The sequence below is a fragment of the Bos mutus genome, chromosome 10 (genome assembly GCF_027580195.1).
Source record: "Bos mutus isolate GX-2022 chromosome 10, NWIPB_WYAK_1.1, whole genome shotgun sequence".
NCBI lineage: Eukaryota > Metazoa > Chordata > Mammalia > Artiodactyla > Bovidae > Bos > Bos mutus.
Genome location: NC_091626.1, coordinates 78,444,389 through 78,460,233, shown reverse-complemented (window position 1 = coordinate 78,460,233; position 15,845 = coordinate 78,444,389). Strand labels below are relative to the sequence as shown.

At 40.4% G+C, this 15,845-nt stretch overlaps 1 protein-coding gene across 3 annotated transcripts in view; it reads left to right on the top strand.

Annotated features, from left to right (window-relative positions):
• FMN1 (formin 1) overlaps positions 1-15,845 on the top strand; it is a 467,756-nt gene that overhangs the window by 308,860 nt on the left and 143,051 nt on the right. The gene's annotated exons all lie outside the window — the stretch shown is intronic.

Here is a 15,845-nt window from a genome sequence, read left to right as displayed (position 1 = left end):
TTGCTGTCATGCAAAATGCACACTCACATTCCTATATATTTTGTTTATGTATATAAGTTTAAAAGTGATGGCAAGACCCATAGTAAACAGTCTATTTTAGTTTAATTTACATTTTTAATTATCCAAAACAAAATGCTGAAAGCCCTTTTTGGCTTTTTTAAAAGGTGAAAATATGTCTCTGTTGGGCAGGAATTTTCCTTTGGCATCTCTCAAGTCTTGTGTTTTCACAGTGGAGACATCTCCTTGTCCAAGAATATAAATACTTGCCTCAGAGCTTGTATAACTCCTATTGAAGAGCTCTGCGGAGGATTTAGGGAGCGTGTTAATGTGGAAATGGAGCCCAGAGCGCCAAAAGCAGAGCTTGAGGAAATGAAGAGCTTGCACCAGGAATATTTTTACACTAAGACATAAAATAAACATTTTAAAAATGTTTATTGTGAAAGAGTACTCAGAAATCTAAGTCTTAGACGGAGGACAGCTTGGAAATGCAAGTAAAGTGGGAAAGATCTGCTCCCGGTGGCAGGGCGAGCCATTTATTTTTACTTTAGGCATAAAACTTACTTAAATAAGGATGGTGGTTACAACTGAATATTTTTACCTTGTAAATGATTTTTAAAGGAACATGTGGAGTTTCTTTTTCCTCCTGTTGATGTGGTCAAGAGCGTGAATTCAACCAAATGGACGTTTTGTCCAGGAATGTGATCTGTGAACACATGATCATTCTTTTTCCTCTCCTCAAAAACAGTTTTTTTCCTTGACTGAGATGAGCTTGATTCTTATTGTAAGAAAGCAGAGTAAGCCATCACATACCAGTATTTTTCTGTCCCTCTACAATGGCAGAATTAGGGCCAGGCCAGTCTTCAAGGTAGCTGTTGCAGTAGCAGAGAGGACCTATGCTTGTGTCGTACATGTGTATGTTAGATGTTTAGGCTCCTCTGTCCATGGAATTCTCCAAGCAAGGCTATTGGAGTAGGTTGCCATTTCCTTCTCCAGGGGATCTTCCTGACCCAGGGATCGAACCCACATCTCTTGTGTCTCCTGCATTGGCAGGCCGATTCTTTACCATCTGAGCCACGAGGGCTGTCCCTGACTGCCCATCCTCTCTCTCTCTTGGTCCTTGTGAAACCACGGCCTGCCCTCTCCTGTGGTCTTTGAGCAGAAACCTGATCTGTATTGGATCTTTCCTCTTCGCCTGCTTTCCCTCCATGCGCTCTCTTTTATCAGGCATCCTGGCTCGGCCCCCTGCCTTTGATTTCTCTGTGTATTTGATGATAAATAACAAAAGGAAAAGAAGAGTGAATTCAGAGGACAGTGGAGAGGCAGGAATGTACCTTTCTTTCTCTAGGGTGATCCGTGGTGTCACTCCAGATCTCTGAGGACTCAACTGATAGGTTCCTCAGGCAATTTTAAGGACATACAGGAACTTCTGAAGCTGGAGGAGCTGCCTTATGCAGGAAAGCTGAACAATACCTCAGCTATTTTTCTTCTTTGCATGGCATGTCATCAGAAGACATCAAGTTCACCACCAAGGCAAATGAGGAAAGCGGGGCTGCCCCACACACATTGAATATTTAAACAAAAATGCCCTGCTAATCTTTAGAGATGCCAGTGTTTTTAATACATGAAAGGTACCTAGTAAATATTTAAAGAAAATACAGACCATCGGTTCTCTAATGAATTTCTTGTTCTTCTAAATCCCATCTGGCAAGATGGCCAGAGTCGTGGCGGCCCGTTTCATCTCCCGTCCCCATTCAGGCTTCAGCTCCGTTTCCATAAGGCCTGGGTGTGAGCCGAGATTGAATGTTTAATTGAAAAGGACATAATTTTCACACATACAGCAAAGATTTGATGAGGCTTTGAGGTTTATTGTAGCCATTAAAATGTCGTGGCTGCTGGCAAAACCCCAGAAAATGTCTAAAGCTAAACCAGATGTGATTAGCAAATCTCAAGAAGGCTCAGGCCTTAGTTCTCTGGGCAGCCATAGACTTTGAAAAGAAAATCATCTTGGGTAGCAAGAACCACACACACCTTAACAATGGAGTGGAAGTTAAATGATGGTTTTTGGTTGTATAGATGTTGCTGATAGCAGTAGAGATTGTCAATGAGATTATTGTCTCTTTCCTAGAGACCAGAAGTTCCACCAGCAGTTTTATGTAGGAAGACATAGCAGGGAATTGAGGACAGTAGTATACGCTACAATTTATTGTGTGATTATTATCAGGTACTTTCCATAGAGCATCTCTTTAAGCCTTTACAATGATACTGTGAAGCAGATACCGTTATACAGTCCTCACAAGAGGAGGAAACGGAAGTTCATGGTGCTAAGGTGACCTGCCAGGTTACTTCACAGCTGATGACCTAGTCGTATTTTGAAACTAGATATGCCTCTGAGGTCTGTTACTCATAACTTATCCTGCTGCTGCCCCAGAAGTCTCCATAATCTGGTCAGAGGTCACAACAGAAAGATACATATTCCTAGAAGATGCATAGAGCCTCATAAGGAAACAAATGGCAGAATTAGTGGGTGAGTGTGTGTGTGAGCCCAAGAACCTGCTCCAACTAAGTACATATTGATAGACCCTCAGATCACTTAGAGACATGGGAAAGAGCTTTGTGTGTGGGCTGGGGTTACATGGTTGGAGGAGACAGAGGAGAGATGGGTTATCAAGGTGAACAGTACTGCACAGGATTAGGAACTCAGACTTTAGAGTCAGAGATATACTTTCTACTGGCAACCCATTCCAGTATTCTTGCCTGGGAAAATCCCAAGTTTGCAACTCCAGGAAGTGTAGCCCTGCCAGGCTCTTCTGTTCATGGGATTTTCACAGGCAAGAATACTGGAGTGAGTTGCCATTTCTCTTCCAGGGGATCTTCCCAACCCAGTGATCGAATCCACATCTTTTGTGTCTCTTGCATTGGCAGGCAGTTTCTTTATTGCTAGTGCCACCTGGGAAGCCCAGATAAAAAGTATTATTTCACATGAATTTTTATTTTTTAAGGGCAATTCTAACACCTGCATCATCAGAGGTAATGAATGCATAGTCCCTTAGTAAGGAAAGCTTCAATATAGCTGATTAACAGTACACACCTTTTACTGGAAAACAGATACCTTGTGGAAACAGGCCCATAGTGTTGAGGGCCAGCTGACTGTGTTCGTGGAGAACCCAATTCCCAGAGCACTACAGAACAAGTTCTTGGTGATCGTGAATGTGTTCTTTGTCTTGCTTATTGTCATACACCCCTTAATCAAACAGTAATTTTTATTTCCCTGATACTTTGTTGATGTAAGTCATACCTGGGAGCAAGCAACAGGAATAACTGCTCTCTGTCTCATCCCTTGACCTTGCTTGCTAGCTAGCAGTTTGAAGGTACTCTTGCAAACCCATCTGTCATGGGCAGAGTAATGGCTCCCAAAGATGTCCAAACCCTGCTCCCTGGAGTCTGTGACTTTATTACCTTACATGGCAAAAGGGGACTTTGCCGACCTTGAGATGGGGAGATTATCCCAGACTAGCCAAGTGGGCCTAATCTAATCACACAGATCTTTAAATGAATCTTTAAAAGCTGACAACTTTCTCTGAGGTCAGCGGGAGATACTACAGTAGAATGATCAGAGAGATGCAGTGTTGCTGGCTTGGAAGATGGAGGAAGTGGGCAGTGAACCAAGGAATGTGGGAAGCCTCTAAGGCTGGAAAAGGCAAGGAACAGATTCTCCCTAGAGCCTCCAGAAGGGAATGCAGCCCTGTCAACACCTTGATGTCAGCTCAGTGAGACCCATGTCAGACTTCTAACATACGAAACTATGAGGTAATATATTTGTATTGTTTTAAGCCATTTAAGTCTTCGGCAATTTGTCATAATAGCAATAAGAAACAAACACGCCATGAAATGCATTCTTTCTGATTGTGCCTGTTAAAACCAGTCACACACACATGCACGCACGCATGCACGTGCGCGAACACACACACACACACACACACACACACCCCATTGCTGAGGCCCTAGATGTAGGATTCCCCAGCTAGTGACTCTCACCAGTATTGCATGAAATGTGAATTGGTGCTCTCTAAAAAAAAACCTGGAAATGCTGCATACTGAAAACACATCACAAGGATACAGTCACATGAACTTACTCAAAGTTCTTGGAAGTCCTGCAATTTTCAAAAAAACAAACAAAAACAAATAGGTTTAGTCCTGTTTGAAGCAAGATTTCTCAAAACGTCAAACATTTTTTTTTCTTTCACTGAACATACTTAGTATATGTCATAGAATATGTTTTCTGTTAAATACAGTTTAAGAAGAATGGATGTTGATATTGCTGTTACTTCTTAATATAAAGAACACAGCTGTTGGTTAAATGGTCATTCCTGGATGATCTTTGTAGGTGTAACTGTGATAAAGAGCCCTATACAAGCACGCTTCATACTCCCTAGCCTCATTACTCTACGTGGGTTTGTTATCCACATAAACAAATATAGTAGAATAGGTCACATCCTCTCTGATGTCTTGATGCTTGAAAGCCAAAATGAACAACTTTAGTATTATTCAAAATTATTCTAGTATGATATCATTGCCCCCAAATCCACATTTGTGTGACATGATCCAATTTTATTATTATTATTTAAATAATTATATTGTTATTTAAATAATTATAAAAATTGTTTCTGGGTTGCAAAGTAGAACAGCCAATTTTTTTGTTGTTGTTGAAAAGGGTAGGAACTCTTCAGATAGGTGTTGAGAAGTCAGCCTATTATGAAAAGTTTAAGGATAAAAATAAATTGCCCTTAATAGCTAAGAAAACGTACTTGGTATCCCCTATCATTAAGGGTAGGATATTTGATCAACTAACTATGTACTAAATCTTGACTTGAAAATGATGCATTATTAACCCTGCTACCGCATATGTAATCAGTAGTTAGGCCTTCCCTAGTGGGCTCAGATGGGAAGGAATTTGCCTGCATTGAGGGAGACCCAGGTTTGATCCGTGGGGCAGGAAGATCCCCTGGAGAAGGAAACGGCTACCCACTCCAATATTCTTACACTCAGGGTAAGATAATCTAACTTGCTTGAGAATGTTGGCAGAGATGCAAGTGAGTATGTGTGTGTTCATGTGTGTTTTAAGATAATTCTGATGATGTTCTTTTCTCTAAACATTTTAGACTATATTTGAACATGTCCTTTCTTATGTATCACTTAGAAATATTTTGAAATACACTTACACAGTTTCAGAGAGGCAAAGAGTCTGTTAACTTTTTTGATATCTGTTATCACTCTATAAATGTTTATCCTTCAAATGTTTATCCTGAAATGTTAACTCTTTTAAGCCTTCTGTAAATGAGATGCTGTGTGAAATGTGTAGTCCAGGCATTCAATAAACACTGAAGTCTTTATTCTAAATTTGAATAGTAGTATGATATCTAACTTGACATTGAAATATATTCATCACTTCTTCGGACATTTTCAATCCCCATGTCCTTATTTTAGTAGAGTGACCAGATTAGCCCAGAAGGATCCAAATGAGCCTCTGTTTTGTATGAAATTAGTATCTGAATATTCTACCTCTAAAGCTAAGTTACAGAAGGATGTAAACTCATACATACATGAAAGTAACAACTTTAAAAAGAGATGTGTTTTGTTTTTGGTAGTTTTTTTAACTATAGTCAGCATGTCTTCCAGATGAAGTTGGTAGATTGAACTCATTCACTTAGCTTCACTCCTTTCTAAAAGCCCACACAAAAACATTTAGAGGCACACAGTCAAAACCAATATAATCAGCTAAAGAGGAGGAATTAGGGAGGGAGCACACACATACACACATATAAACAGGAAATGAGAACATTTTCACGTGGTAAGTTGCGTATGGCCCTGGACACAGACCAGTGTAGTGGCGATAGTTTAACAATTTGGATATGAATATGAAATCATACAATTAAAACTACTTTCAAAAACATAAGTTATAGTCAACTGTCAACGATAGGTAGCTAGATTAGTGAAGTTGAGGATCAATGATAGTCCATAAAACATTAATGCATCATTTTTAACAGTAATCTCTGAGTCAGCTCTACTATTTACATGTTGGAAGACCTTCCCTGTTTGAAACTACATAGTAAGCAGTAGACCGCCTTCCCTGCAAGGTGGAAACAATCCTCATCTTTAACTCACTTAACTTCATAAACAAATTAGTGTCTGGGCAAATACATTGATGAGATAGTATTAGTGAGGTGATGAGGGTGAGATGAGTTTTGGAACTCTGAGCACTGATAGCATCAGAGAGGGAACCTGCCTGCGGGAGAGTTGGTGTCCCCAGTGATAAAGAGAGGGCAGACAGTGAGTTACCAGAACTTATACTTCATCTTGCCCTTGACTACTTTTTAACTTGGTAAATGTTTAACTTGGAATAGTATGTGGTATCCATCCCTCTTCCTATTACTATAGTTACTGAAGAATTGACTGAGAGATGAAGAGAAATGCTAATAACCAGTGTTGTTAATCTAATGAATATTCCAGTTTGTTCCACTGGAGGCAGGAGGAAGGATCCTGTCTCCCTCACGGCCATGTTGGCGCCTCCCCAGCCAGGGTCTGTCCAACTCTTGGATGAAAGTATGGTATTTTGCGGACTTAGTACTGTTGAGCCCCACACAGAACTTGAGAAAAGTGATGGCCTATTGATATTATCTCAGGAAGCAAAAAAGACCAGTTAAAGAAGGTCTGAAGTGGCTGTTCCCTTGAATTTGCAATAGACAAGGTTGGGAGCCTACCAAGCAGTGGGTGGAGGGGATTTCAGGGTAGCATTCTGTGCTTCATGCATATAATATGGGGGTACCCTTAGTGTTGCCAAATCTAGTAAATGAAATCCAGAAGGCCCATTTAAATCTGAATTTCAGACAAACCAGACTTTTACAAAGTGTGTTTCAAATAATGCACAATACTTACACTAAAAGAATTATTCCTTGATTATCTCAAATTCACATTTAACTTGGTGTCCCAGCTTTTTATCTGACATTTCAGTAGAGAGTTTAAAAGCAATAATAAAACCAACTGAAATTTAGTTCCTTTTATTGAAGTATAGTTGATTTACAATGTATTAATTTCTGCTGTACAGCAAAGTGATTCAATTATATAAATGTATATTCTTTATCATATTTTTAAAAATTATGGCTTATCACAAAATATTGAGTATAGTTTCCTGTGCTATACAGTAGGGCCTTGCTTTTTTATCCATCCTATGTATATTAGCTTGCATCTGCTAATCCCAAACTCCCAGTCCTTCCCTCCACCATTCTCCCTCTCCCATAACAAGCACAAGTTTGTTCTGTATGTCTGTGAATCTGTTTCTATTTCATGTATGTGTTCATTTGTGTCATATTTTAGATTTCACACATAAGTGATATCATGGTATTTGTCTTTCTCTTTCTGACTTACTTCACTTAGTATGATAATCTCTAGGTCCATCCATGTTGCTGCAAATAGTTCGTTCTTTTTTATGACTGAGTAATATTCCATTCCAAGCTGGAATCAAGATAGTCAGGAGAAACATCAACAACCTCAGATACGGGGATGATACCACCCTAATGGCAGAAAGCGAAAAGGAACTGAAGAACCTCTTGATAAGGGTGAAGGAAGAGAGTGAAAAAGCTGACTTAAAACTAAATATTAAAAAAACTAAGATCATGGCATCCAGCCCCATTACTCCATGGCAATAGAAGGGGAAAAGTTGGCAGCAGTGACAGATTTCCTCTTATTGGGCTCTAAAGTCGCTGCAGGTGGTGACTGCAGCCGTGAAATCAGAGGACAAATGCTTCTTAGTAGGAAATCTGTGACAAACCTAGACAGTATTTTGAAAAGCAGAGATCACTCTGCCAACAAAGGTCCGTGTAGTCAAGGCTGTGGTCTTCCCGGTGGTCACATATGGTTGTGAGAGCTGGACCATAAAAAAGGCAGTGTGCCAAAGAATTGATGCCTTCGAACTGTGGTGCTGGAGAAGACTCCTGAGAGTTCCTTGGATAGCGAGGAGACCAAACCAGTCAATCTTAAAGGAAATCAACCCTGAATACTAATTGGAAGAACTGATGCTGAAGCTGATACCCCAGTACTTTGGTCATCTGATGAGAACAGCTGACTCATTGGAAAAGTCCCCGATGCTGGGAAGGATTGAGGGCAGAAGGAGAAGAGGGTGTCAGAGGATGAGATGGCTGGATGGCATCACCAATACAATGGACATGAACTTGGACAAACTCTGGGAGATGGTAAGGGACAGGAAGGTCTGATGTGCTGCAGTCCATGGGGTTGCAAAGAATAAGACATGACTGGGCGACTGAACAACAACAGTATTCCATTGTATATGTATACTATATCTTCTTTATCCATTTATCTATCAATGGACATTTAGGTTGCTTCCATGTCTTGGTTATTGTCGATAGTGCTGCTGTGAACATAGAGATGCAGGTGTCTTTCTGAATTATAGTTTTGTCTGGATTTATGCCCAGGAATGGGGTTGCTGGGTCATAGGGCAACTCTACTTTTAGTTTTCTAGGAAACCTCCATACTCTTTTCCATAGTGTCTATACCAGTTTACATTCCCACCAACAGTGTAGAAGGGTTCCCTTTTCTCTACATGCTCTCCAGCATTTGTTATTTGTTGACTTTTTAATGATGGCCATTCTGACTGGTGTGAGGTGGTACCTCATTGCAGTCTTGATTTGCATTTTTCTAATAATTAGCGATATTGAGCATCTTTCCATGTACTTATTGGATATCAAAAAACACATCTCCCATGCATCCATCCTCAGGATGCTACCAGAGAATGTGCTTTACAATGAAATAGGAATGCAGAGGTGATAGGAAATTAGAAGTCCAGCAGAGAAGGGAAGTGATGGAATACTCCAGGGTAGACAGAGAGCCTAGATGACAGCCAGGCATGGAGAACATAAATTAGAAGGGAAATCATTCATTCTGAGGATGAGAGAGTTGGAAGGGGGATGTTTAGGACAGATAAATTAATAAAAATTTACATATCTCAGCTGGGACTGGAAGTTGTTTTTGTAAGTTTATAGTAATGGCAAAACTGGGTATCAGTCTAACCAAGTCATGGTATTAAGTACTACATCAAGAGGAAGCTCATGTGTGTGGTGGATGTGAGGGGAGGAAAGAGGACCAACATTTACAGTGCATAAAGAGAAAAATCAAAAGATGCCAGTAGCAGCTTGTTAGAGACATGCAGTTAAATGCTCAACTAAGCGGGTAAAATCGGTATAAATGGTTGCCTCTGGAGAGGAAGAATTGGGTGAAGTCGTTAGGCTGGATATTCATAGAATGCATAGCATCCATTTATTCTTTTAACTCTGTGCATGTATAACTTTGATAAATATACAGAACCAAAGATAACAATAAACCAAAGCATTTGTAGGTGGTAGTTTAGTTCAATTTCAACAGCAAAGGCTGGTGTGTTGATAGTACTGGCCAGGGTTTAAAAGAGATGCAGTTGAAAATATTATTTCTGCCTCTTCCTAACCATGGAATCAGTCCTGCAACTCTGACAAATCACTTAACCTCTGTGAGCCTCCCCTGGAAAAAGCAGAGCTGCTAACCCAGTCCAACTCAGAGGGAAATCGGAAGGGTCAGAGGATCAGATGGGTGAGGAGAGTACTTGGGAAGGTGTGGGAGGTATTATTTGAACTCATTGAGAAGCCGAGTAGTTTGCAATCTGCTCAGTTTGTGTTGGTGTGTCCTAGTAGAGAGAGGGGAATTGATCCATTAGGACAAGCCTGGCTAATTTATCACTCTTTAGGAAGCTCCAGAAAATGCGGCTGGAGTGATTATTGACCATGCCTAATTTATTGGCTCTTTCCTCCTTCGAAGCCCATTTGTCTGCAGCAGAAGTTTGCGAAGTCTGAACTCTGGTACAGGCTTGGATACATTAGCCAGAGTCCTGACTGTGTTGCCATGGTGTTAAAAATATTTAGTTTTGCAAGCAAAGTCTTTGAAATAATAAAAGAAAAACTTTGATATGATTTATTTTTGTAAAATGATTTCAACCAAACAGACCCAGGAACTGGGGTAAGGATTTCAGAAAGGCAATGGGTGTAAGATGTTGATCAGCATGGTGACTTCTGATGCAAAGCATTCAATTAAGCGCAGCACCGTGGGTAAAGGTCACGCGTTTCCCAAATGGAATGCCTTCAAAGACAAGTTGTGCAGAAAGGAGAGAGGATGCGGAAACTGAAACCTGATTCATCCGTTTAATTAATGGAAGAAGTCTGTGTTGTTCTTTGAAGCCATGATTGTGACATCTCTAGGTGGGAAGGATGACTTATGTTGTTCTGGTTTCTTCTTCTCAGTTTTCACTCTTGTTTCTATCCTTTATTTATAAATCAACACTGTTAATAAAATTCCTTTTCCTTGGACAAGCAATGAAATACTGAAGTCTGAGTCATAAGTCACGAATTCAAATCGTTGCTTCAGAAGCTGTGTAAGCCTTAGCAGGTTTCACCCTCCCATTTCTGTGTCCTTGCATAAGAAGGAGAGTGCCCCGGCCTTCCACCCTGGTTGCTTGAGAGGGTTAATCAGGATCGTATGAAAGAAATCCCTTGGCAGAGTATAAGCAAGATACATAATACTTATTCTTGATTCCTTTTGTGTCCTCAAATCCAACATCCAGTCCATGACCAAATCCTGCTGACTCTTCCTTCAAGACATGCCTTGAATCGTGTAAGGCTCTTCATTTCCACACCACAATGTTAGCCCACACTACCCTCTTCTTTCACCTGGCCCAGCGCAACAGACTCTTATGGGTTCCCCTGCTTCCCTGCCTATCCTCCCTTTAATCTGGTCTCCGAACAGCAGATGGATCAGGCCACTTTTTTTTTTCATGCATGTTGCTCTCAGAATAAAATCCAACCTCAGTACATGTAGCTGGGCCTTGCAAGTGTCTCCAAGATTTGACCACTTCTACCTTTCCTGTCTCCTGTCCTGTTGCATGCAACACATCCCTGCCTTCCCACTAAACCCCAGTCTCATGGACCTTTGTCTTCCACCCAGGGAGCTCGTTTCTGCTTTAGGACCTTTGCAGTAGCTATTCGTTCTGACTAGAGTGCCCTTCTGGATATTCCCATGCCCTGAGCCTTCCCTGACCACCCAATCTATAACAGCTACTTGGAACAGTCACTCTCTGTTCCAGCCTTCAGTTTTGATATTACTATTATCTCTTATTTCTTTGTAAACCCCTCCCCCTCCACCCATGAAGGCAGGGATCTAATGGTGTTTCTATCTACTGTGTTGATCAGTAGCTACCACGTGGTTGTTGCTCAGCCAATAATTGTTGAATGAGTGAATGAATGAGTGGTAGAAAAGATTCAGCTCACTTACGTCTTTCTGGGTAAGATGCCAAACAATCAAATAAGTAGAACCTTTAGGAAGTCATTTGAAAGCTACTCGCAGGAGAACCAATGGCCTGAGAGAACGTGGGTCCTCCACACACTTCCAGTTGGAAGACTGTGTTATGGTAGATGGGTAAGATAGGTGCCATGCAAAAGGGTTTATGCTAGGTGATTTTGAAAGCACATTTGAACTCAGGGTTTCTAAGATAATGAATAATACTTTGCTATTTTTGTGCATTCTACTATTCTCTTTATTTAGTAAGAGTCACTAGGTTCTTCCTTAGACTTAATTAGAACAGCTAAAAACCCTTGGGCTTCTGACCATTTATAGGCTATAAAAGTCAACTGTAAAATTATATGAAGTTTGGATTTCAGGTATTCTCTGTCTAAATGATACTCAAGGATCTGCTCTCGAATTAATCCATGCCTCAAAAATTCTATCATTGATATTATCTAGAAGTAAGGTGTACAGAGTAGAACTCTTATTCATTGTGGGTACTTAATATAAAAAAACATTGACCCAAATCAGGAATCACAGAAAATGATACTTCCATCCCTTAACCTTTCATTTAAAACAAGCTAAATATATCATCATCTGTCTTCTGATGCAGGACTGGGACCTCTTCTTGAATCACAGATCTGGTGAATAGAGTTTTGTGGGTCTTCTCCATCTTCCACATCCATAAGTAGACCACCTGTGATTTCCTTTTCATATTTTTAAAGTGGAGTCATGGCTTTCAAAAATACCACCACCGAATCTTTCTAGATATTTATAATTGTTCTCAATCTTTTAAAACTATCTTGCCCACATCTTTTAAAAAATGAACACTTTCTTTTGAGGCTGGCATAATTTTAGATTTACAGCCAAGATAGTATGGAGGTTCCCATATAGCCTTTCTTAAGTTTTCCCATTATTAATATCTTAAGCTGTTGTGACATATTCATTAAAACTAAGAAACTAGCACTGACCCATTTCTATTAAATAAACTCTAATATTTATTTGGATTTCATCAGTTTTTCAATTAATGTCCTCTTTCTGTTCCAGAATCCATCTTTGGGTTCCACATTGCATTGAATTACCATATCTGTCCAGTCTCCACTGGTCTCCCACCCTGTATGTAACAGCAGTATTTTAACCTCTTCTACTTAAATTTATAGAAATAGTACTTTCTCTCAGTCGTATTTCTACAGTTTACCATCAAGTAATTGAATTATGTAATTATAATAAAAAGAACCACTAGAATAAAGAGGTTTGGAAAGGGCACAACTCTTCTTAATAGGGATTCTTCTCTGTGGTGGGAAGAATTGCCCAGAGAAACCAGAGAACAGCCTCTTAGCTGCAAACTTCCAGCATGCTGTAGGAATCGGGTAGGAGGAATAGAAAAGAACATTGACTTGGAAAGTCCATTAATGGAGTGTTTTTTGTATTTCCCATTGCAAAAAAAAAAAAAAAAATTAATGCATCAGTGGTACCTTATGTGTATAGAACTCCATCTTTTGGAGTGGGTAGGGCAGGCCTAAGTAGTAGAGAAGAGAGGTCTCCAAGTAAGAAGAGTGTGGTCAGGATCGCCCACCCAGGCCTGGAACTTGAGTTCTTTGATTACCAAGCCAGTGCTCAAGCTACGTTACCATAAACTCATGTTAAGTCAAAACATATTCTTCACAGAAATAGATTTGTGGGTGGTTTTGTGAATATCAAAATATTTTCCTGCCCGAGTAAATTGTGTATTTTGGACCCTGTGGAAGAGTCACAATTCACAAATGGATGCTTTTGGTGTCAGACAACCAAGTGAGTGAAGTCAGAGGAAGACCTCTCTAACTCCTGGAAAGGGGATTGGAATTATTGTCGGTCTTCATATCTCTCCCAGATTTCTTCCCAGATTTCTGGGCCTCAGTGTGGCCCATAGGCAGACTGGGGTCATGGACTAATGACTCTCCTTTTTAGGTAACCCATGCAAAGATCAGTTAACCCCCTGGACAGCAGCAGCCCTGGTTGCTATCCCCTTCATGCCACTTAATAACCTGACCTTCAGCTGGCCTCCCCTGACCTTCTACTTCTCCATTCAGAATGAAGCAGCGGCACTGGTGGTGTTTAGCTTGCACAGCCCCGTTCCTTACCTTTTACAAAGTGTTTTCATAGGTACTCCACATTGTTTCCAGAACTTTGCTACACCGACATCTCTTGCTTTACATGTCCCTTTATTACGTTTTGCAGATACTGCGCTTTTTGCAGATTGAGGTTTTGTGGCCACTTTTGTGCCACTTTTCCAATAGCATTTGCTTTACTTCATGTCTCTGAGTCACGTTTTGGTAGTTCCCACAATATTTCAAACTTTTTCATTATTATTATATTTCTCGTGGTGATCTTTAATCAGTGATTTTTGATGTTTGTTTTGGGGCACCATGAACCATACCCATATAAGACAGGAACTTAATAAATGTTCTGTGTGTTCTCACTGCTCCAACCAGATGTTCCCCATCTCGTTCCCTCTCTTCGGGCCTCCCTGTTCCCTGAGACAGAACAATATTGAAGTTAGGCCAATCAATGACCCCGCAATATCCTCTAAGTTTTCAAATGGAAGGAAGAGTCTCTCTCTCTCTAACTCAATAGCTAGCAATAATTAAGCTTAGTGAGGAAGGTATGTCAAATGCCAAGATGTGCCTGAAGCTAAGTCTCTTGCACCCAACAGTTAGCCAGATTGTAAATGCAAAGGAAAATTTCTTGAAGGAAATTGAAAGTGCTGCTCCAGTGAACACACAGATAATAAGAAAGTGAGAACCTTATTGCCGATAGGGAGAGAGTTTTAGTGGTTTGAACAGATCAGTCACAGCATTCCCTTAAGCCAAAGCCTAACCCAGACCAAGAACCTGACTGTTTTCAGTTCTAAAGAGGTGAGGAAAGAGAAAAGTTTGAAGCCAGCAGGGTTTGGTTCATGAAGAAAGAAGCAATCTCTGTGACATTAAAGTACAACATGAAGCAGCAAGTGCAGATGAAGAAGCTATAGCAAGTTATCTGGAAGACCTAGCTAAGATCATTAATGAAGGTGGCTGCACTAAATGACAGATTTTCAGTGTATATGGAACAGCCTTCTATTTGAAGATGCGACTAGGACTTTCATAACTAGCGAGAAGTCAGTGCCTGGATTCAGAGCTTCAAAGGACAAGTCTCTTGTTAGGGACTAATGCAGGTGGTGACTTTAATTTGAAGCCTGTGCTCATTTACCATTCCCTAAATCCTGGGCCCCTTAAAAATTGTGCCGATTGTACTTTGCCTTTACTCTATGAGTGGAACAATAAAACCCTGATGATCGCACATCTGTTTACAACATGATTTAATGAATATTTTAAGCCCACTGTTGAGACCTACTGTTCAGAGGAAGATTCCATTCAAAATACTACTGCTCATGGACAATGCACCTGGTTGCCCAAAAGCTCTGATGGAGATGTACAATGAGATTGATGTTTTCATACCTACTAACACAACATCCATTCTGATCAAGGAATAATTTCAAGTGTTACCATTTAAGAAAAAAATTTCATAACATAGATGCCATAGGTAGTGATTCCTCTGATGGATCTGGGCATAGTCAGTTCAAAACCTCTGGAAAGGAATCATTCTAGATGCCATTAAGAACATTGGTGACTCATGGTTAGAGTACAAAATGTTGACATGAGCAGGAGTTTGGAAAAAGATGATTCAATTTCTCATGGATGATTTTGAGAGGTTCAAGACATCAGTGGAGGAAGTCACTACAGTTGTGGTAGAAATAGCAAGAGAACTAGAATTAAAGATGTGAAGCCTGAAGATCTGACTGAATTGCTGCAATCTCATGGTAAAACTTGCAATCTCATAGTAAATCTCATGGGCTTCCCTGGTAGCTCATCTGGTAAAGAATCCACCTGCAATGCAGGAGACCCCAGTTCAATTCTGGGTCAGGAAGATCCACTGGAGAAGGGATAGGCTACCCACTCCAGTATTCTTGGGCTTCCCTGGTGGCTCAGTTGGTAAAGCATCTGCCTGCCATGCGGGAGACCTGGGTTCGATCCTGAAGTTGGGAAGATCCCTTGGAGAAAGGAACAGCTACCCACTCCAATATTCTGGCCTGGAGAATCCCATGCATTGTATAGTCCATGGGATCGCAAAGAGTCAGACACAACTGAGTGACTTTCCCTTTCACTTTTTTATTTTTCATGGTAAAACTTTAACCTATGAGTACCTTCTTCTGGATGAGCAAAGAAAATGTTTTCTTGAGATGGAGTCTACCTCTAGTGAAATTGCTATGAATGTTATCGAAATGACAGCAAAGGATTTACAATATGACAGAAGCCTAGTTGACAAAGTAGCAGCATGGCCTTAGAGGATTGACTCTGATTTTGAAAGAAATTCTTTTGTGAGTAAAATGCTATCAAACAGCATTGCATGCTACAGAGGAATTGTTTCAGGCATAGTGCCATTCCATACTTACTAGA